Source organism: Canis aureus, chromosome 13 (assembly GCF_053574225.1).
Source record: "Canis aureus isolate CA01 chromosome 13, VMU_Caureus_v.1.0, whole genome shotgun sequence".
NCBI classification, from domain to species: Eukaryota; Metazoa; Chordata; class Mammalia; order Carnivora; family Canidae; genus Canis; species Canis aureus.
The window spans coordinates 43,529,410-43,548,596 of NC_135623.1; the positions used below are offsets into that span (position 1 = coordinate 43,529,410).

The 19,187-nt window shown below is 41.7% G+C and overlaps 1 long non-coding RNA gene across 19 annotated transcripts in view; it reads right to left on the bottom strand.

Moving 5' to 3' along the window:
• Positions 1-19,187, bottom strand: part of LOC144282372 (uncharacterized) — an 86,987-nt gene that overhangs the window by 19,481 nt on the left and 48,319 nt on the right. For 16 of the 19 annotated variants that reach the window (XR_013350813.1, XR_013350810.1, XR_013350811.1 and 13 more), the window contains one exon: positions 2,446-2,601. The exons of 2 other annotated variants lie outside the window; for them this stretch is intronic. This is a non-coding gene — a long non-coding RNA (uncharacterized LOC144282372). Of the gene's footprint in view, positions 1-2,445; positions 2,602-18,112; positions 19,177-19,187 lie in introns of those variants that run through there. One more of the 19 variants, XR_013350806.1, reaches the window with a different exon arrangement.

The window sequence follows — 19,187 nt, forward strand, 5'->3', positions numbered from 1 at the left end:
GTGTGTGGGGAAAGAGGGGGGCAGAGGAGGGAGGCAAAGGCAGGGCGCATTCTTCAGGTTCTTTCTTCTGCCTTTTGTTAGAGGATTTATTGGGCTTGTTAAGAACGAAGGAAACACTGGGAGGCTTGGTGGCCTCTGGGCTTAGGGGGCCCTTCAGAATTGGAAACTCATGGCATCTCAGGGCTGTCTGCCTTTTAGGACTCCCTGAGAGCCCTGGGAATGGGCTTCCTAGAGATGCAGAGATGCATCATATTTTTGTTCAGGGTGGCAGGAATATGACACAGGATCTGGCTCAGGCAGGCAGGTAAAAGTCACAGCCTCCTGGAGGCCGTCATAGCCCTCCATGTCACCCCCAGCCCTGACTCGGTCCTCTGTCCCTCCCCACCCTGATCCGGGCTTCTTTTCAGCAGTGGGCCTCCTCCTCAACCGGGACTGTGCCCCCTGAAAGAAACCCACCCAGGCTGCAGAGAGTGAAGACCCTACTGCTGCCAGGAGCATTTTCCCTTCCACTTGCCCTCAGATGCAGCCCTCCCACCAGTGGGGTTTTGATTCCAGCAGAGGAAGTGCTCCGTGGTGTTGGAACACCTGGTTCTGGTCCCAGCCCTAATTGGCACTGTGACTTTGGGCAAGTCGCTTTCCTCCTCTGGGCCTCAGTTGTCTCTTCTGTAAAACGAGAGGGTTGGGCTGGGGGTCTTCGGAGCCTTGTCCTGCCCTGACTGTGGAAACCTCAGTGGCTTTAATTGCCTCATTAGAGCACCAGGGAATGCCTTTCCAGTAATTGTCTCCCGGACTCCTGTCTTACCCACTCCCTACTGGACTCTGCCTCCAAGGAAACAAAAGCAGCTGCTCTCTCCTCTGGGGCTTTCTCGGAACTGCCAGCCCTTCCTGACAAGGACGTATGTGCACAGGCTTTCTCTGTCTGTCTCCCTCCCTCTGTCTGTGGCCTCTTTTGGAGGGTGGGTGGTGCCCCTATTGAGCCCTGCTCTTTCTGTTTTCTGCTTCTTTGGCTAGCATAGCTGGCCTCTGTCCCAGGTGAGATCAAAGTTTCCTTTATTCCTCTCCACCGCACATGAATTTGGCAGTGGCGCTTTGCAAATAACTATGTGCTCCAGACAGCTGCATCAAGGCACTCCAGGTGAGAGCTGAAATAGCTCAGATGCAAATGGCAGGAAATCAAGAAACAGTTAATCTCATGTCACTGTCCCCGAAGAAGAGCACATTCAGGGATTTGGCAGCTACCCTTAAGAGATGGTCTCTTCACTAAAAACCAGGATATTTCATTTTCTGTTTTAAGATAAGGCCCAAACAGTGTAGATGGTGCAGTGTTAAAATTTGCTAAATGAGCTGGCCCTATGAATCTCTTACAAAACTCTTAATATGTGTAGGAATGTGTGTGTTTCCTGAGAGGTCAGGAAACCATTCAGGTGTGTTCTGCTGGGCATGTGCAGGGCTGGCTAGGCAAGAGATCAGAGATGTGGGAGGGGTTTGTAGGAAACTCAGGTCTAGTTGGACACCAAAGAAACCAGCATGTCTGGGAGAATCCAGAACATCTGAGGGCTGAAAACAGAGAGTGAGTCTAGGGAAGGCAGCCGAGGCAGGAAGGGTCAAGCTCATCTGAGGAGATTATGGCAGGTAGAGTCTAGCATCCAGCAAGGCCGAGATTGAGACACTGTGTGATTTCCAATCCCAGAAAAGAGCAACTGCTGTTTATCTTTCTCAAGTGCCCCTGGAGGATGGGTGTTCATGGGTGGCAGGTTTGTGCCCAAAACCAGAGCTTTATGTCTAACAACTACTCCTGATGTATCCAACAGCCTTTTTTCAGTCATGTGGTATGAGATTAAAGAGTGGAAATCTTGGCTTAGACAGAATGGGTTCAAATTCTAGATCAGCCAGTTTGCTATTTATATCTACTAGCTCTACACCTCAATATTCTTATCTACAAACTGGGAGTAATAATAGTGATTTGCCCGATTTGTTGGGAGGATTAAAAGTGCCTAGTGTAGTGCCTACTATGTTGGAGGATTCAATAAATGGCAAATACCATTATTTTGATATTTACTTACTAGGCTTTCTAATAAGAGCCAGAGGACAGCAAGATTCTTAGGACACTTCAGCAGGCATCAGAATCCTTTGGAGGACTTGTCGACATGCAAGTAGCTGGGCTCCACCCCAGTCAGTGTGGGATATGGTCTGTGGAACCTACTTTGAGAATCACTATTCTCTATCCTATATTCAAGACAATGTCCAAATGAGACAGTTATTTAACAAACACCTAACTAGCCTTTACCATGTGCCAGACTTTGTGTATATACACAATGCATAGCATTACAACCCTTGACTCATTTACTCCTACGGAGGCCCTACGAAGCAGGTTCTGTTACACCCACTTTACAGAGGAGTAGCTTCTCAGTGAGTTTTTCAGTCTCTAGACTTGATAGTGCTTACCTAGGTCCTTGCTGTAACCCTGTGCAAAGGCAGTATAGCTGCTGTGAAAGGAGTTGAGACTCTGGAGCCCAAGTAGGGTTAGAATCCTAGTGCTGCCATGTTTGAGCTATGTCACCTGAAGCAAGAGAATTTATCTTTCTGGGCCATTTTCTTTGTCTAAAAGAAGATGAAAAAAAAAGGATGAAACTCATAACAGCTTACTGGTAGGAGTTTGTCAGGAACAAAATGAGGAAGCTCATATGAAGTGCTTGGAAGAAAACAGATGCTCATGAAGGATAGTCTCTCATATGTTCCACAAGTCACTGGCCCTCATCTTGCTGTGCCACCAGTAATGGCTTTTGCTTGATGGTGGTAAGTATTCGTTTCTCTCTGCACCCCCCATCACCTTATTCTCAACCCAATTTTACTTTCTCTTTATCAATTTATAGCATCTTAGAATGATAGAACCAGAAAATACCTTGGATCATTTATTCCTGACTGTGCATCCAAGTCACCTGGGGATTAAAAATAATAATAATACAGTTTCCTGGAATCCTGTGGCAACTGGATTATTCTTCACAAGGCTCCATCTTTCCTCCTAATTTCCATGGGAAAAACATAATTTTCCCCTTCGATGTTAGCCTAGACTTTGTTGTGGTCAGTTGGATATTCCACAGACATGAGGTAGGAAAGGCTTGAGATGAGGTTGTGAAGTTAAGCTGGCTCCTTGGCACCTCTGGTGTTGCCATGAGAAGACATGCATGATGTAGGACATTGGTCTCTGGAGTAGGATAACATGCACGCATGCCCAGCAGAGCTGGACTGCCCCAGCAGATGCCAGCCCTCATCAGGCAACTCTTGGCTGACCCCGAGATGTGACTGAGCCAGCCCAGATCAGCAGAGCCATGCAGCTGAGCCCTGCCAAGACCGGTTACTCACCTGTAGACTTGTGACCTAAGTATTATTGACATAAGCCACTGAGATATTGTAGTTCTTTGCTAAGGGCCTGATTTTGGCTTTATCTCCAGATATTCTGAGTAATAGGCTGGGGAGCCCAAATGCATGTTTCTAAAATTCTGCCCCCCACTGCTCCCCTGCCTCCCCTCCCCAGACGCATGCGATTCCATTATTTAGCTCGATTTAGGCACCGTTGCTCTTGGATCTCATCTCTTACAGGGAGATGTTGAGGCCCAGAGAGGTAAAGTGACATGCCCAAAGTCTCAATACCTGGCAAGGTTAGTATTAGAATCCTTGGTATGCTATATGAATACTCATTCTACTATATCATACTCTTCTTTCTTAACTTGGAAGAAATCATTCATGACTTCATAACTGAAATGCTTTGGGCTGAAGGACTACAATGCTATGCTGACGTTAACCATTGGAAACCCACTGATGGGAGGAAATACACAATGGAAAGAAGAGTATATTGACTTTGGTTGTAATTGTATTTACTGTGCCACATGTCTCAGCTCAGGGTAAAAAATGTGGTCACTAGATCGTGGGATTTAGAAGGAATTTAAAGTACAGTATTCTTTTTCAACTTGGGAAAGTTTATGCGATTTCTAGGCAATTATTTCCTGTAGGAATAAAAATATGTGTTACTCTTTCATCCTATTCCTCTCACTGCAGTTTCTCCTCATTAGTGGTTTCCTTCCTCTTGAGCTGCAGTAATGCCCTCAAAGTACTGAATCTATTACTGCTGAAGTTGGTCTTTGCGGGCCTGAAAGAAATGCAGATTGGCAAACTGAAATGTTGGTCTTGATTCAGACTTGTATTTATTGAGCACCTGCTAGGTGCCCTGCTCTATGCAAACTGCTCTCACCATAAACTATTTTTATTAAGTGTATAGGCATTTACAAGGAGTAGGTGTAGATTGTGTAGAAGGAAAAGAGAAAAGAGACACTTATGGCTCAAGGCTGTTGTTGCAGACTCTTTTTGTGACATTTCTCTATTTGCCAACACTCTCTTGTTCAGTCTTCCCCATCTATTTAGGAGCGAAAAATCATCTCTTTCCCCACATCACCCTCTAGCCCAAACATAACCTTTTCCTGCTCCATTTACAATACCTAGGACTACTTACATAAATAAAGCCAGATAAGGTGCTAAATATTTCCTGGCTAATCCAGGCAGGAAAGGGGATACTTCCTGGTCTAAGACTCTTAATTGTGTTTCATGTGGTTCAGGACAGTGTCCCCTCAAGTCTTATCCCACTTGTTTCTCCCCTGTATGATCTCTCCTCCCAACTCAGATTTCATTTTTTAAAAAGTATTTATTTATTTATGAGAGACACACAGAGAGAGAGAGAGAGAGAGAGAGAGAGGCAGAGAGACACAGGCAGAGGGAGAAGCAGGCTCCATGCAGGGAGCCCAATGCAGGACTCAATCCTGGACCCCGGGATCACCCTGAGCTGAAGGCAGACACTCAACCACTGAGCCACCCAGACGTCTCCCCAACTCAGCATTTGAAATGTTACATCCCCAGGCCCACAGCTCTGAGAGGAGTCTTCCATAGCATCTCCCTGCTGAAATCCTTCACTGCCATTCCTTTATTCCTCTGCTCAGCTCCCATCTCATCTCCCCATTCTGCTCCAGACAGTGCTGTCACTTACTTCTTACTCCTCTACTTCTTCTCCTCTTTAGCTGGACTACACACACATGTACGTATGTGCCCACATGCCTGTGACATGATAATCTCTCCTTTCCTATCTTTCGTCATGCTTTCTCCCCAGCCTAAGAATCTCTGCCTCCGCGTGTGGTCTCAGTTTCCCACAGGAGCCCTGTGATGTAAATGAGTGAAGCAGATGGGTGTGAGACAGCGGATGGTTGGGGGGCGGGGAGCGTGGCAAACTGGTGAGGACACAGCAGATCTGAGGGGCCCTATTGCTACTAGACCCTAGTGAATGGGTGCTGTGTAACTCAGTGTTGACATATCCTCTACATTTTTAGAAGCTCGAAATTCAGATTTTGTGTGAAAGCTCCAGACTTTTAAAGGTGTGGAAGTACACTAAAAATTTATTAAAAATTGTGCGTGCATCAAATAAGCAAACCTCCTCTGTACCTTTTGTTTATTCAAATCCTACCAAACCTTAAAGTCCAGCATAGGCCGCCTCTCTCTCCTGAAGCTGCCTTTGATGATTTGGGTTGCTGTGTTCTTTCCTCTCTGGCTCCTTCTACAAAGAGACCCAGATAGTTACGTATGTATTCAGGCTAGAAGCCGAAGACCTGGAGACAAAACTACTTACAAGCTGTGCAGCATTGGGCAAGGTAATAAAACCCCTAAAAGCTCTAATTTCCTTGTCTCTAAAAGAGAGGGGTTAGCCATAGTGTGTCATAGGCATGTGAGAGAGATTAAAGAGAACAGAGATAGGGACGCCTGGGTGGCTCAGTGGTTGAGCATCTGCCTTTGGCTCAGGTCATGATCCCGGGGTCCTGGGATCAAGTCTCATATCAGGCTCCTTGTGGGGAACCTGCTTCTCCCTCTGCCTGTGTCACTGCCTCTCTCTGTGTGCCTCTTATGAATGAATAAATAAAAACTTTAAAAAGAGAGAGAGAGAATAGGGATATAAAGTACTCAACATAATGTAGGACATATAGTAAATTCTCCATAAACATTAGCTATCATTACTTAATTATCCCACAACCTTGAGCATCATAACATAGTGGTTACAAATCAAAGATTCTAGAGCCTAACTTCCAGGGTTAAAACCTCTACTTTCCCACTTTCTAGCCATGTGACTTCAGGAAAGTTACTAAACCCTCTGTGCCTTATTTTCCTTATCTGTAACATGGGGATAATAAGACTCACTGAGTTATTGTGAGAAATTGCCTCCTGGGTCACTTTTTCTCAGCTCTGGTGTGGCATTGTTCTTTCTAACCTTGCGCTAGTTATCAGTGTATAGCTCTCAGCTCCAAATTCAGTCTTCAGTCCAATCCTGCAACAGTGGACACTGAGCATTTGTCTTTTATAGAGAGCATGGTGCTAACCATTACCAATAGAGAATGCTAGAGGAGCATGGCGGGAGGAGGAGGGGGCTTCTCTTCCTAGCTTTTCCTTCCTGTTCCTATGACCTGCCTGGTCCACGAGGGCTAAGGGAATGTGCATGGTGGTGGTGATGGTGGTGGTGTCTGTGTGTGTGTGTGTGTGTGTGTGTGCATACTCTGGTGCTGCTCTGTGTCAGCTATGTGCTCAGAGTGTGCAATCTCTGGGCCAACACGCTGACCTGGCCTCGGCTTGGTGACCACCTTGCAGATGTGGTGCAGGTGACCCAGGTGACCACCCCGTCAAGATGCAGACACTGCCTACTTGAGGCCTGTGCCTATCCCTCTGTGTGTCCTCCCCCAGCATTAACTCAGCTGTACCCAGTGGGCTGGTTTCTGCGTGCTCTGCCACTGTGGTCCAGCTCGGGCTCAGCCAACCCAGCACACTTCTCACTTATCCATTTGCTCCAGTGAGGTCTGATCCTCAGGTGTAGGTACTCTCACTTAGCCTTTGGGTACTTGTAGAGTGCTCTTCACATCTCTTTATTTACTACCCTCTAATAGTTCAATAATTCCCTACATTAAACTGCTCCTGTTTAAATTGCTGTGTGATTTCTGTTTCCTGATGAAACCCAGACTGATACATACCTTGCGTCTAAATCTACTGCTTAATAACTCAGACATTCTGCTTACAGGCTCTTCTCTGGATGTATGTACTCTGACACTGCATCTGCTTCCTTTCCTACCGACATATATCTGTATCTGCTACCAACATATACTTGGGTGCTTAAGGGGTGCTTAATGAGATCTCATATACCTGGATGAATGTGTGTTTGCAGAACCCTTTAACCAAAACAGACTAGTGTGGGCTGTGAAGTAGACTGTTTCTTCTCAATGTGCTATATGTGGTAGAGAACCGTTTTTAACAATTTCAAAATCTGTCCTAAACCAATTCTTCCGTGAAGTATAATAAAAATGAAGTACTAGAAACATAAAATTAAAAAACAAAACAAAACAAAATCTGAGCCTAGATTTTTTAGTATTGGATTCAGTAGACATAATGACTCTATGAAACTGCTGTGAGAGTTTCTAAATACCCTTAATTTTTGTACACGTCTTGCTATATTGGTAGTGACACAGTGTAAAGAGCACACTTTGAGCAGCACTGATCTGGACTATTCACCATTGCGAGGAGTGATACCATGTTCTATACTTTACTTTCACATCGGATCCTCTCATTGCACCTTGCTTGCATTTTGGCGTTTTATTCTCTTATTTCACAGAGACAGTGACAAGATTCTCATCCATGCTCTGGTCCTGTCCAGGTGCTTCTCCAAGCACATGCTCCTACTGAGTGTCATTTCTAGGAGCTACCCTTGCTTATTGCAGTAACTTTGCTGTCTTTGTCATGGTCACAACCTCTCTTCTATTTGTCAGGAGGTGGTAACTGTGGCAATAAACCATCCTCATATTTCCCTGGGCTCGAAGCCATTGAATTCATAAACAGACACTCCACCACTCTTCCTCCCACCCCCCACTATGTTTGTAGCTGATAAGAGCCAGAATCTGAGGGTTATTTGCATATGTGACTTGTCTTGATAGCATGGGATGCACCTACCATTACAGCCAAAACCATGTGGCAGAGCCTGGGTTCAGCCAATCAGACAGGAAAATACAAATGACCTGGCTGTGATGTCCAGCAAAAGCAACATAATTGTAGCTTTAAATGTTAAAATGGAGGCTAGCAATAGTACCCAATCTCCTTGTCCTTCTATTCTGATTTGAGTACGACATCCTCCTGTCTCTTAATTATTATCATTATACAAGTCTATCTAAAACTATATTTATAAAATTCTTTGTAATTCATTGCGATTCCACTGAGTTTATTTCCCCATCGCTCCTCTGGGTGTGTGACCTGCCTTCCCAGCTCAGTTTGTCAGCCAGAGATTTATTCTGCATTCAGTAGAGCTTCTATCCCATTGTTGGTGCGCACTAGATTGTAATAGAAATGCCATGCCACCGAACTGTGAGTTGAAGCTGTATTACAATGATACTGCCCCAATTTTACAGATGCTGCCCAGTGCCAAAGAGCTTTAATAAAATACTCAAGGTCACAGAGCAAATCCAATGTAGAATCAGGGGTGGGACCAGCTGTTGTGAATTTTGAGCCCAAATCTCTTTTCATTGTATCAGACTGCCTCTCAAAAACCACATGAGATACTCTTATCAATGTTGTTTGGTGGGTGTTGAGTTCACTGCAGTCGATACTGTCAAATGAAATCTTCAAATGCCAGAAGTATGCTGTCAGATGCTCTTCACCTTTATGAACTCCAGCGTTACAAGCAGCAGCAGCACAGACACAACCAGGAAATCTATACCCACGGTTAATGCTGGTTGTTAAAAGTATGTCTGCTTGGAAGTTATTCTGTGGTGACAATGATCAGCGCTAGCATTCATTAAAACAACAGTGACAAAAACAACAAAACCCACAACCCACCTGAACCAAAATCTAAACTACTAGGACGTTATTCCCTGGCTCCTGCAGAGAAACCTGGAAACATGTCCCTAATAATCCGCATAATCCAATTCAAAATAATGGTAATATTGAATATGATTTTTTAAGCACTACTGTTTTCCTCCTTTCCCAGGAGGGGGAATATTCTGATCACCTCTCCATCCCCTCAGTCACTGGTACCACTTAAAATAGAAGTATAGAAAACTGGATTAAAGATAGTGTAATGTAAACTGCTAGCATTGCATTCTAGGTGTTTAACATCGATTGTGTAACTATTTAGAGAAAATACTGTGATGGATTTTTTTTTACTGACATTCACTCTTAAGTCTTACATCTGTCTTGTAAGGTAAATTTTATAGATGGAAACATTGAGTCCTGGAGAAGGTAACTTGCCCATGATCTAGATGATAAGTAAATGGATTTCAAATTGGGTCTTTCTGGTTCTAAATCTTATCCTTTTCCTGCTCCACTCTGCACCTTCCCTTTAAGAAATGGTAAGTCCCATTAATTAATGACAGTGATTTATTTATTTACCTTTAACAATAATTCATGCATTGTTGGACTTACACCAGGAGTCAAGGTGAACTGCTCAAAATATAGACAAACTCTGGATACTAAAAGAAGAACAGCTGAAAAATATGAAAAGTCAGTATTCTGACTCTGATTTATAGGTTCTAGTTTACGTTATCAACTGCCTATCACAAAATCAAAGGAAAATGATGAGAAAGGAATTGTAATTTTCCTGGCATTTGGAGATTTGTTCTTTCTCACTTTGAAGCTTGACTATTGAGGGGACATAAGGAGGAATTTGGATTGGAGAAAATGAGGCCTTCTATGGGAGATTTAAAATGTTTCTTTGTCCTGGGGAACCTGCATGGCTCAGTGGTTGAACATCTGTCTTCAGCCCAGGGTGTGGTCCCGGGGTCCTGGGATCGAGTCCCACATCGGGCTCCCTGCATAGAGCCTGCTTCTCCCTCTGCCTGTGTCTCTGCCTCTCTCTCTGTGTCTCTCATGAATAAGTAAAATAAAATCTTTAAAAAAAAACGAAGTTTTCTTAGTCCTAACGGCATTCCCTACCCCCTTCCCAATTCCATATGTGTCTCCCCAACTTTTTCTCTTGTTTTGACTGAATTAGACTAAATAAAAACAGATTTAAGAATTCACCTTATCCATGGAGTTGATGGATTTCTATGATGATATCTGCAGCTAATTTGGGGTAATGCAGAAACAGTAACAATTGTAAGGATATCTTGAACATATCTGACTCCTTTTTTTTAGCTTTATCAAGGTATAATTGACAAATAATGTTAGTATATATTTAAGGTACAGAGCTTGATGTTTTGATATTGTCTACGTTGTGAAGTGACAACTATCATCAGGCTAATATATCTATCACCACACATAGTTACCCTTTCTGTGGTGGTGATGGTTACACTTAAGATCAATCCTTTTAGCATATTTAAGGTATAGGCTACAGTATTGCTAACTATAGTCACACTACTGTCTGTTAGACTTCCAGAACTTATTTATCTTGTATAATTGAAACATTGTACCCTTTGACCAATATCTCTCCATCTTCCCTTTCCACCAACACCTGGTAATCAGCATTCTACTCTGTTACTATAAGTTCAACTGTTTTAGATTCCACACATAAATGACGTCAGGCAGTATTGGCCTATCTGGCTTCCTTCCCTTAGGAAGAATAATGTCCTCTAGGTTCATCCATGTTGTCTTAAAGGCAAGACTTCATTTTTCTTCTTCTTTTTTTATTACCAACAATAAGATTCTCTTACACATTCTCTTCTGTCAGTGGACATCTGAATTGTTTCCATATCTTGGCTATTGTGAATAATGCTGCAATGACCAGGGGAATGCAGATACCTCTTTGAGATACTAATTTCATTTCTCTTGATCTATAACAAGAAGTGGGGTTACTGGATCATATGGCAGTTCTATTTTTAATTTTTTGAGGAAGCTCCATATGGTTTTTCATAATAACTGTACCAATTTACATCTCCATAAATAGTATATAGGTGTTGCCTTTACTCCACATTTTTGTCAAAACTGGGTATCTTTTGTCTTTTTGGTGATGGCCCTTCTGACAAGTGTGAGGTAGTATTTCACTGAGGTCTTGATATGCATCTACTTATCCCTGCTGTTAAGTAGAGTTGACTATCTTTTCATGTATCTGTTGGCTTTTGTTTGTCTTCTTTTGAGAAATGTTTATTGAGGCTCTTTGGTTTGGAAATATTTTCTGTCATCCTGTAGTTTGCATTTTCACTCTGGTCGTGGTTTCCTTTATGGTGCTGACTCTTTTTAGCTTGATGAAATCGCTCTTGTCTGGTTTTGCTATTTTTGCTTTTGTTGCCCTTGCTTTGGTGTCATATCCAACAAAAAGTCTTCCCAGACCAATGTTTTCCTACTTTATTTATTTCTAGGAGATCATGGCATTCCAAAGACTTCTATAGAATATGTTGACAGTTTTTTTTCAGAATTGATGGGCAGCAGTTAATGACTTCATTTTGCATGTGTCAAGACTGAAGCATCTGGCCATGTTTGTCTGAGGGAATGCAGTCAGTGATAGGGAATGTAAGTCAAAATCTGGAACTCCCAATTCCTCATTTGACATCAGTTTAACAACACATTAGGTGTTTAGATCTTATTGGTATTTGCAATCATTTCAATTTCATTACAAATTTCTGGCGGAAATATATAGAAATATCATCAAAACAGAGTTTCTATAATTGAATTCTAACACTGTGCTAGTCATATGATGCTTAATAAGCAATGAATATGTGAAGATGTTCTAAATGACGTCAAGCAGAGTGTTGGGTCCTCAGAGAACACTAGGAAAATGTGAGACATATCTTACCTTCAAAATGCTCAGAGTCTGACTTGAGAAATTAAACTCACTGCTGCAAAGTCATCACAGCCCAAAATATGTGGTGGTGACCAGAATAACTAGAGGAGTCAAGGGTCAGAGAGATTGACTAGAAACTTCAGGGTCTGTAGAAGACATAACTGTTGAATCTTAAATGGTGGATAAATTTCAACAAGGACAAGAGGAGGGGAAAGAGAATATCTCATACATTTGCATAGTGTTTTTGCTGGCAAAATACTCTGATGTTCATCATGATATTAATACCTACAATAACTCAGCAGGAAATGTTACGAAGATTCTCATTTTACTGATGAGGATCCTGAAGCTCAGAGAAGTTAAGTAGACTCTCTCAGGTGACACAGCTTGTAAGGGGTAGAGCTTAGAGTCAGGTCTATGCCTGATGTGTGTTCCTTTGTGTCAGATTTTGGAAGGTTATAAAACTAGGCAGAGGGAAATTCTTGTTAATCCTAGGCTACATATATAATATAATAAAAATGGAGTGCAGGAGAGTTCGAAAGAGGAGACAGGGAGATGAACCAGGATTCTCCCAGCCATCAAAGCACCTCTGTTAATTCTGTCATGTGTTCATAACATTTGGTATGTAGACCATCTCTGGTCTATCTATTCCGTCAACTATAAGCTCCTGGCAGAGGGCTCCACTGTTGATTTCAATAAGGTCCAGCATACTGCTCATCTAGAAGGAGGGGCTGATAATATTTTGAGTGAATGAATGAAGTAGTTACAACTTTGATCTTGGCATGAGGTGATGATAGTCTGGTGACAACAGTGGAATTACAGGAGTGAAGGTAAATCTGTGGAAACTAGTGAAGCAACAAAGGATAGAATTACCTAGATGGAGCCCATAAAGAACCTTAAAAGCCCTGCCCGATATTCTGTTTTTTAGCCTGGATGGAGGAATAAATGGGTGCTTGTTTGCTGTTATCCTTTAAACTGGACATATACAGTTTTATATTTTATATTTCAAAAATAAAATGGGAAGAAATCAGAAATAGAAAATATAGGTAACATTTGGTGACAGACTTGATATGAGAGATAAAAGAGAAGGATAAAATATAACAAAACAACTTCAAGTTTATTCACGTGATACACTGCCTGCCAGATATGGGACATTTGGAGGCAGAGATGAGGTTAATTTTGGACATTTTCAGGGAGCCATGTGACTGCAGATTAAAGTTGTGGAGCCACTTCTCTATCCTGTGGTGTCCCTTGTTTCCTTTGTGCCTGTCTCCATGACCTGGGGAGTTCCCTTTCTTATTCCAAATGCCAGCATCTGCTTTACATTAGGGTGCTGTTCTTCCAAAACAGATTTGGTAGCCAAATCATTCTTGTTAGCCCCTCTCTTTTATTAATGTCCACCCCCCCAAAAAAAAACTGATAGAGATTATTTGGAGACTTTACTGCTGACCTCTGTGGGACTATATAAAAAAGTTAGCAAAAATTAAAAATTTGCAGAAATTTTACCAAGTTCTGTAACAGTCCAAGTCAGCATTTCTGTGTTTTTTAGATAGTATTCAGAAGTCCTGAGAGCCTTTCTAAGATGATTCCAAATAATAGTCTAAATTTTTATATATATAACTAATCCTGGCTGTTCGCTTGTAATGTGCCAGATAGTATTCTAAACACAGGACATATTTAAACCTAAAAAAACCCCAACCCACCCTATACATATATTATACATATGCAACAATTATATTTATATTATAATGATATAATTATAGTATATATAATATATGTGTAGGATTTTTTGAAGTTTAAATATATATAATATATATACACTACATATATATGCTACATATATGTACTATATAATATATATTATATATAATAAATGTACATACTACACTATATGTATTATATAATAGAATATTTATATTTATGTTTATAGTATAATTTTAATTATAGGATATACAAAATCGTGTAGGGTGTTTTTAGGTTATGATTAATAATTATATATTATATATTATAATTATATAAAGTTAATAATTAATTATATACTATAGTATTATATTATACATACTATTATTATTTCCATATACAGGGAGGAAATTGAGGCATAGAAAATGTGAATGCTGAGCACCAGGTCACAACTAGAATGTAGCAAAGCTGAGATTTTAACGCAGGCAGCCTGGTTTTAGAGTCTGTGTTTCCCTGTCTTTAGAGTGACCACTGCTCAGGTCTGAGGCCAGAAGGCTGAGGCCAGGGAACTTTGTAAGGTTTGATGCAATCCATGGTTCCTTTCTAAATCTCATGGTCCAAAGATAGACCAGTCAGGCTCAAGTTGTCATTTCTACCCTTAGACATTAGTCTCTTGGGTTTTTAGGCTACTGTAAAGATGCCTCTCTGACCTTCCTCCGGCTAGCCCCAGAAATCCAAATCTTGTCCCAGGTTCTCAGGGAAATCCCTTCTTTACCTGGTTTATATAGATTTCCTCCCCTGGGTTTTGAAATCATTCTGCATAGACTTGAAATTGTCTCTCCTTCATTCTTCGTTCACTTATTCATTCAACAAATGTTCAACAATTTATTATGTGCTAGGCATGATACTAAGACTCTAGGGGATGTTTGGATAAATAATTCATCACCCTCTTTCTCTAAGCTACTCACAATCTTAAGAGATATACATGTATATAAATAAATACAGTTTGCTATAGTAAATGCTGCGGAGGAGGTATGTACAAACAGTAAAGGAGGTGCATTCGGAACATAACCATGTTGAGGAGTAGGAGGATTTTACAGTAGAGATAACTGTACTTTGGATGGGTTGAACTTTTGTAGATTTATCAAGATGGTGGAAAGTCATTCCAAAGACAGAGTAGAGCTCATGCGTAATTCACCATTGCAGAGAATCATGAATGTGAAGAGTTAATTCAGTGATTCATTCACTCATCCATTAATATTTATAAAGTGTCTACTTTGTGCAAAGCCTCATGCTACATGCTAGTGATGCTATGCAAATGAAGAGTTCATTTGCCTTGATGGAAATTTCTGTTAAGCACTAGGAAATATCGATTTCCTTGCCTTTTCCAGCATCTGGAGGCTGCCTGCATGCCTTGGCTGATGGCCCCTTCCTCCATCTTCAAAGCCAACAGTATAGTATCTCCAAATCTTTCTGACTTTTTTTTTTTTTTTTTTTAGAATTTATGTATTTAGGGATCCCTGGGTGGCGCAGCAGTTTGGCGCCTGCCTTTGGCCCAGGGCGCGATCCTGGAGACCCAGGATCAAATCCCACATCGGGCTCCCGGTGCATGGAGCCTGCTTCTCCCTCTGCCTATGTCTCTGCCTCTCTCTCTCTCTCTCTCTGTGTGTGTGACTATCATAAATAAATTTAAAAAATCAAAAATAAAAAAAAATTAAAAAATTAAAAAAAAAAGAATTTATGTATTTATTTTTGAGTGCGAGAGTGTGCATGAGTCGGGGGAGGAGCAGAGGGAGAGGGAAAGAATCTTAAGCAGATTCCCTGCTGAGTGTGGAGCCCGACGGAGGGCTCTGATCTCACAACCCTGAGATCATGACCTGAGCCAACATCAAGAGGCAGACACTTAACCGACTCAGCCACCCAGGCGCCCCCAAATTCCTCTCTGATTTTTATCCCCACTCTGTCATCCTAGCTCTTTATTTCTCTCTCTTGCCAGGTGGTGGCTCAATAAATGCCTTTTATATTGTGTATGTCCCCAAAGGTCCATGTATAAGACTTTTTTCAAGACTTTTTTTCCTTGACCTTCCAATCTTTTTACTTCCAGGTCCCTAACCAACCAATGTAACCATTCACAGCTGTCCAAGTGTCTATACATGCTTTTATCACACAAAGCAGATGGCCTGATAGGCCACCCAAAGTTTTGTCCAATGAGAGGATTTTTCTCTCACTATTGTCTTTCAGGACAGCGGAAGTGTATTTTTGGCTTGTATTTACAGAAGTGAAAACTCATTTGTAAACCGAGCTCTATCATTTTTCTTTTACTACCAGCTAGTTATAAGAGACCCCACTATGGGACTATTGGTGTGACGGGAGGTAATGGTGCAATAGTAGTGACATGGGAGTCTGGACCACTTGCTAGTACAGCTCACTTGTGCTCTGTGACCCTTCTTATGACTGACCCCTAATGTACTATTTCTGTCTTGTGATGGATCATTATTAGGCTGTTTAAACTTATGATTGTATGGACAAGTCATGATTGGCAGTTGTAGATACATAGACACATGATTCCTGTGTTTAGATACTCATCTCTAAGACCCAGTAACATGCCAAGAACTATTTTTGAATAGTGTCTAATTCTCTGATACAGATTTCACAGCCTTGCTCCTGAATCCTACAGGGTCTACATTGTGGTTCTCCCATTGGGCCTTGTCCCATGGCTCCTTGTGAGGAGTTTAGGCCTACTACAAAGTTAGAGGGAATAGCCCACCCACAAAACTATCCTCACTTTTGACTTCAACTTAATGTCTCTTTTGGGGTTGGGGTGCAATTCTGAAACCATGCTCAGTTTTGATAATTTGTGAGAAGGACTTACAGAACTTACTGAAAGCTATTATACTCATAGTTATGGCTTTTTATAGAGAAAAATACAGATTAAAATCAGCCAAGGGAAAAAGTACATAGGACAGAGTTTGGGGAACTACCAAATGTGAAACTTAGTTTGTTCTCATTCTGAGGAGACTGGATGCATTACTTTCCCAGCACTGATATGTAACAGTACACACACAGTATTGCCAATTGGGAAAGTCATTTAAATCTTGGTATTTTGAGTTTTTATTGGGATCCATTAGAAAGACAAGATTGATTGATTGTCCACATACTTGATTTGTCTCCAGATCAACTGATACCACATGACTCAAAGCCCTCACTTAAAATCAGTTGGTACTATCTATGGGTCCAAGGCCCCCAGGCAAACAGAGATTACCTTCCAGGAGGCAAAGGCAAAGGCCAAACCTCTCTTTGTACAGGGTTAATTTCTTTACTACACACTCTACACAGCATTTTTCTCCACCACAGGTATCTCTGTTACCACGAGGTCTGGCAGGTTGTATGACCCAAGCAGCAGGTTATATGACTCCTTGCACTGCAGCTCAGATCAGCTTGGACAGTCTTCCATGTCATTTGGTGAGTGGGTTGGAGCAGAATATCTAAGCATAGGTTATGTTGCCTCTAGAACCCTACACCCTAAGGTTTTCCTAGGGTTTTCCTTGACAGTAGGCATTCAGGTGATCCATCTCCAAAATGCTTCCTTCTTATGGGTGAAGGTATGATATGCCATAACTTGTCCTTTATTTTGAAGGGGATGTCTTGGCATGTTCCGGGCCCCTAGGCTCTTAAATTTTTCATTAAGGAGGGAACCCTTGAATCCTCATAGTTTCTAATACCTCCTCAACTTGCCATATTTTGCTCATCATAACCAATTAACATAATGTCATTGATGTAATTGACCAATATCATATTCTAAAGAATGTCTAGATGGTCCAAGCCCCTTCAGACTGTTTAATAACAGAGGGTGGGGGAGATAAGATCATAAACATATATTGTTTTCTTGCCCCATGTAAATTGAAGACTGCTTCAGGTCTTGCTTCCTGATAGGATTGGAAAGAATGCATCCGAAGCTTTGTTGACCTGCTCTAGCGAAGACATCATTTCTGGGCATTTCTGCAGGCTCAAGAGGTTTAGGGAAATCTGACAACTCAAGGTTTTCAAGTGCACCTATCCAAATGTCTCCATCCCAGGTTTTGGGTCCCACTTCTTCCCAATTAAGTCCCTGACCATGTTATCAGAGACTTGCTAGGGTTGAGAATTCAACCTTTATGAGTGCTCTTATCTCATCATCCTGGCCTGGCTTGATCCTCAGCTCCTTTCTGCCTATGGCTGTAGGAGACAAGAGCCTTTTCTGGTGCTTTCAAGGAAGCTCTCTGGCTTTGACAATTCACCTTCAATTTGAGATAAACTATTCTCAACTTCCATTGTCTTTTTCCATTGTATTGATATTACCCAGTAAGAGCCATTCAGTTCCAAAGTCTTTCCCCAAACCTCTTAGACTCCTTAGATAGTGCATCTACCAGTGGATTTTTCTTCCACTACCATCCCATTCTGTTTCACCATCAATGAAAGTTTCATATACACTACAGCATGCCCAGGGTTATCAGTCTAGAAATGATGGGGCTTTCCTGCCGCAGGCGATCGTTCTCCCAAGTCCCATGTCAAAGTCAGCTTTCTAGGATCCCTCCCAGTACCGAACTCTTAGGTCTCATTTCCCAGGAGACTGACTCTGAGACAGGGATTTGCATACAGCCATTTTATTGGTGGGTGGTCTCAGGGACCATCCCAGGGAAGGAGTAAGGGAAACAGGATTAGAAGAGAAGATGAAGTTGCAGTAGAAGACTTGGCCAATCCTTTATGGAGCTCCATATGGCCCTGAGAGTTGCCCTCATTTGAGGAAAAGAGCCTGGGCCCTTATAACCTAAATTGGTGGTCATTATCCATGCAGTCTGCCCCAGGGAAGGGCCAGGCTTTGGGAGTTGCATCTCTCTTTCACTGAGGGCTATGGAAGCTTTCAGGTCTAAGTTGACAGCAGTCAATATACCAGGCTACTCTGGGGGAGTGAGCACCTCTATCCTGAGTGAAAAATCTGGGAGGTGAACCCCAGCATCTTCTACATCCTGCTCTGTGATCAATAACATTGTAGACAAGGAGCTTCTATTGGCCAGAGTCTATCAACATGAGCAACCACGTGTAGCTAACCCATGTTGGACATGTTTCTCCATGAGAGAGAAAGAAACCTTTGCTTTGTTAAGCCTTTGATATTTCAGCATTCATTTACAGCCTTAGTATAATCTAACCTTTTCCAGCCAGTAGATCCTACGTAGTAGTCATTATTTCCATTATTATTTCTAACCAAGATATTTTATATAGCAGCTATTACTATTTCCAACAGAAGAGTTAAGTGAGTTGATTAACATTACAAAGTAATAGGCAAAGCCAGGATTCAAACTTAGGTCTGCCTAAATAGCTCTATACCCTCACACCCACCCCCTCTTTTTGTTTTTGTTTTGTTTCGTTTTTTCAATACCACACTCTTCTGTGTGTTGGAGTACTTCATTAAAATGTGCTCTGTTCAAACTAAAGACATCCTTGAGAACTGTTATGAACTTAAATCTAATCAGCCAATAATATATAAATATATTTATCCACTGTCTTGTGAAAACAGTCAAGAACAAGAATTGAAACAGTAGGGGAAAAAGATAGGGCAGTGCCCAATAATAGGAAATAGAAAAGGAAAATAGAAGCATTCACATTATAGGACATAAAAAGTTAAGAGGAGAGGCTGGCAGCTCATACAGCAGTTAAGTGTCACTTACTGTTGGTTCAGGGTTCTGGAAGAAAG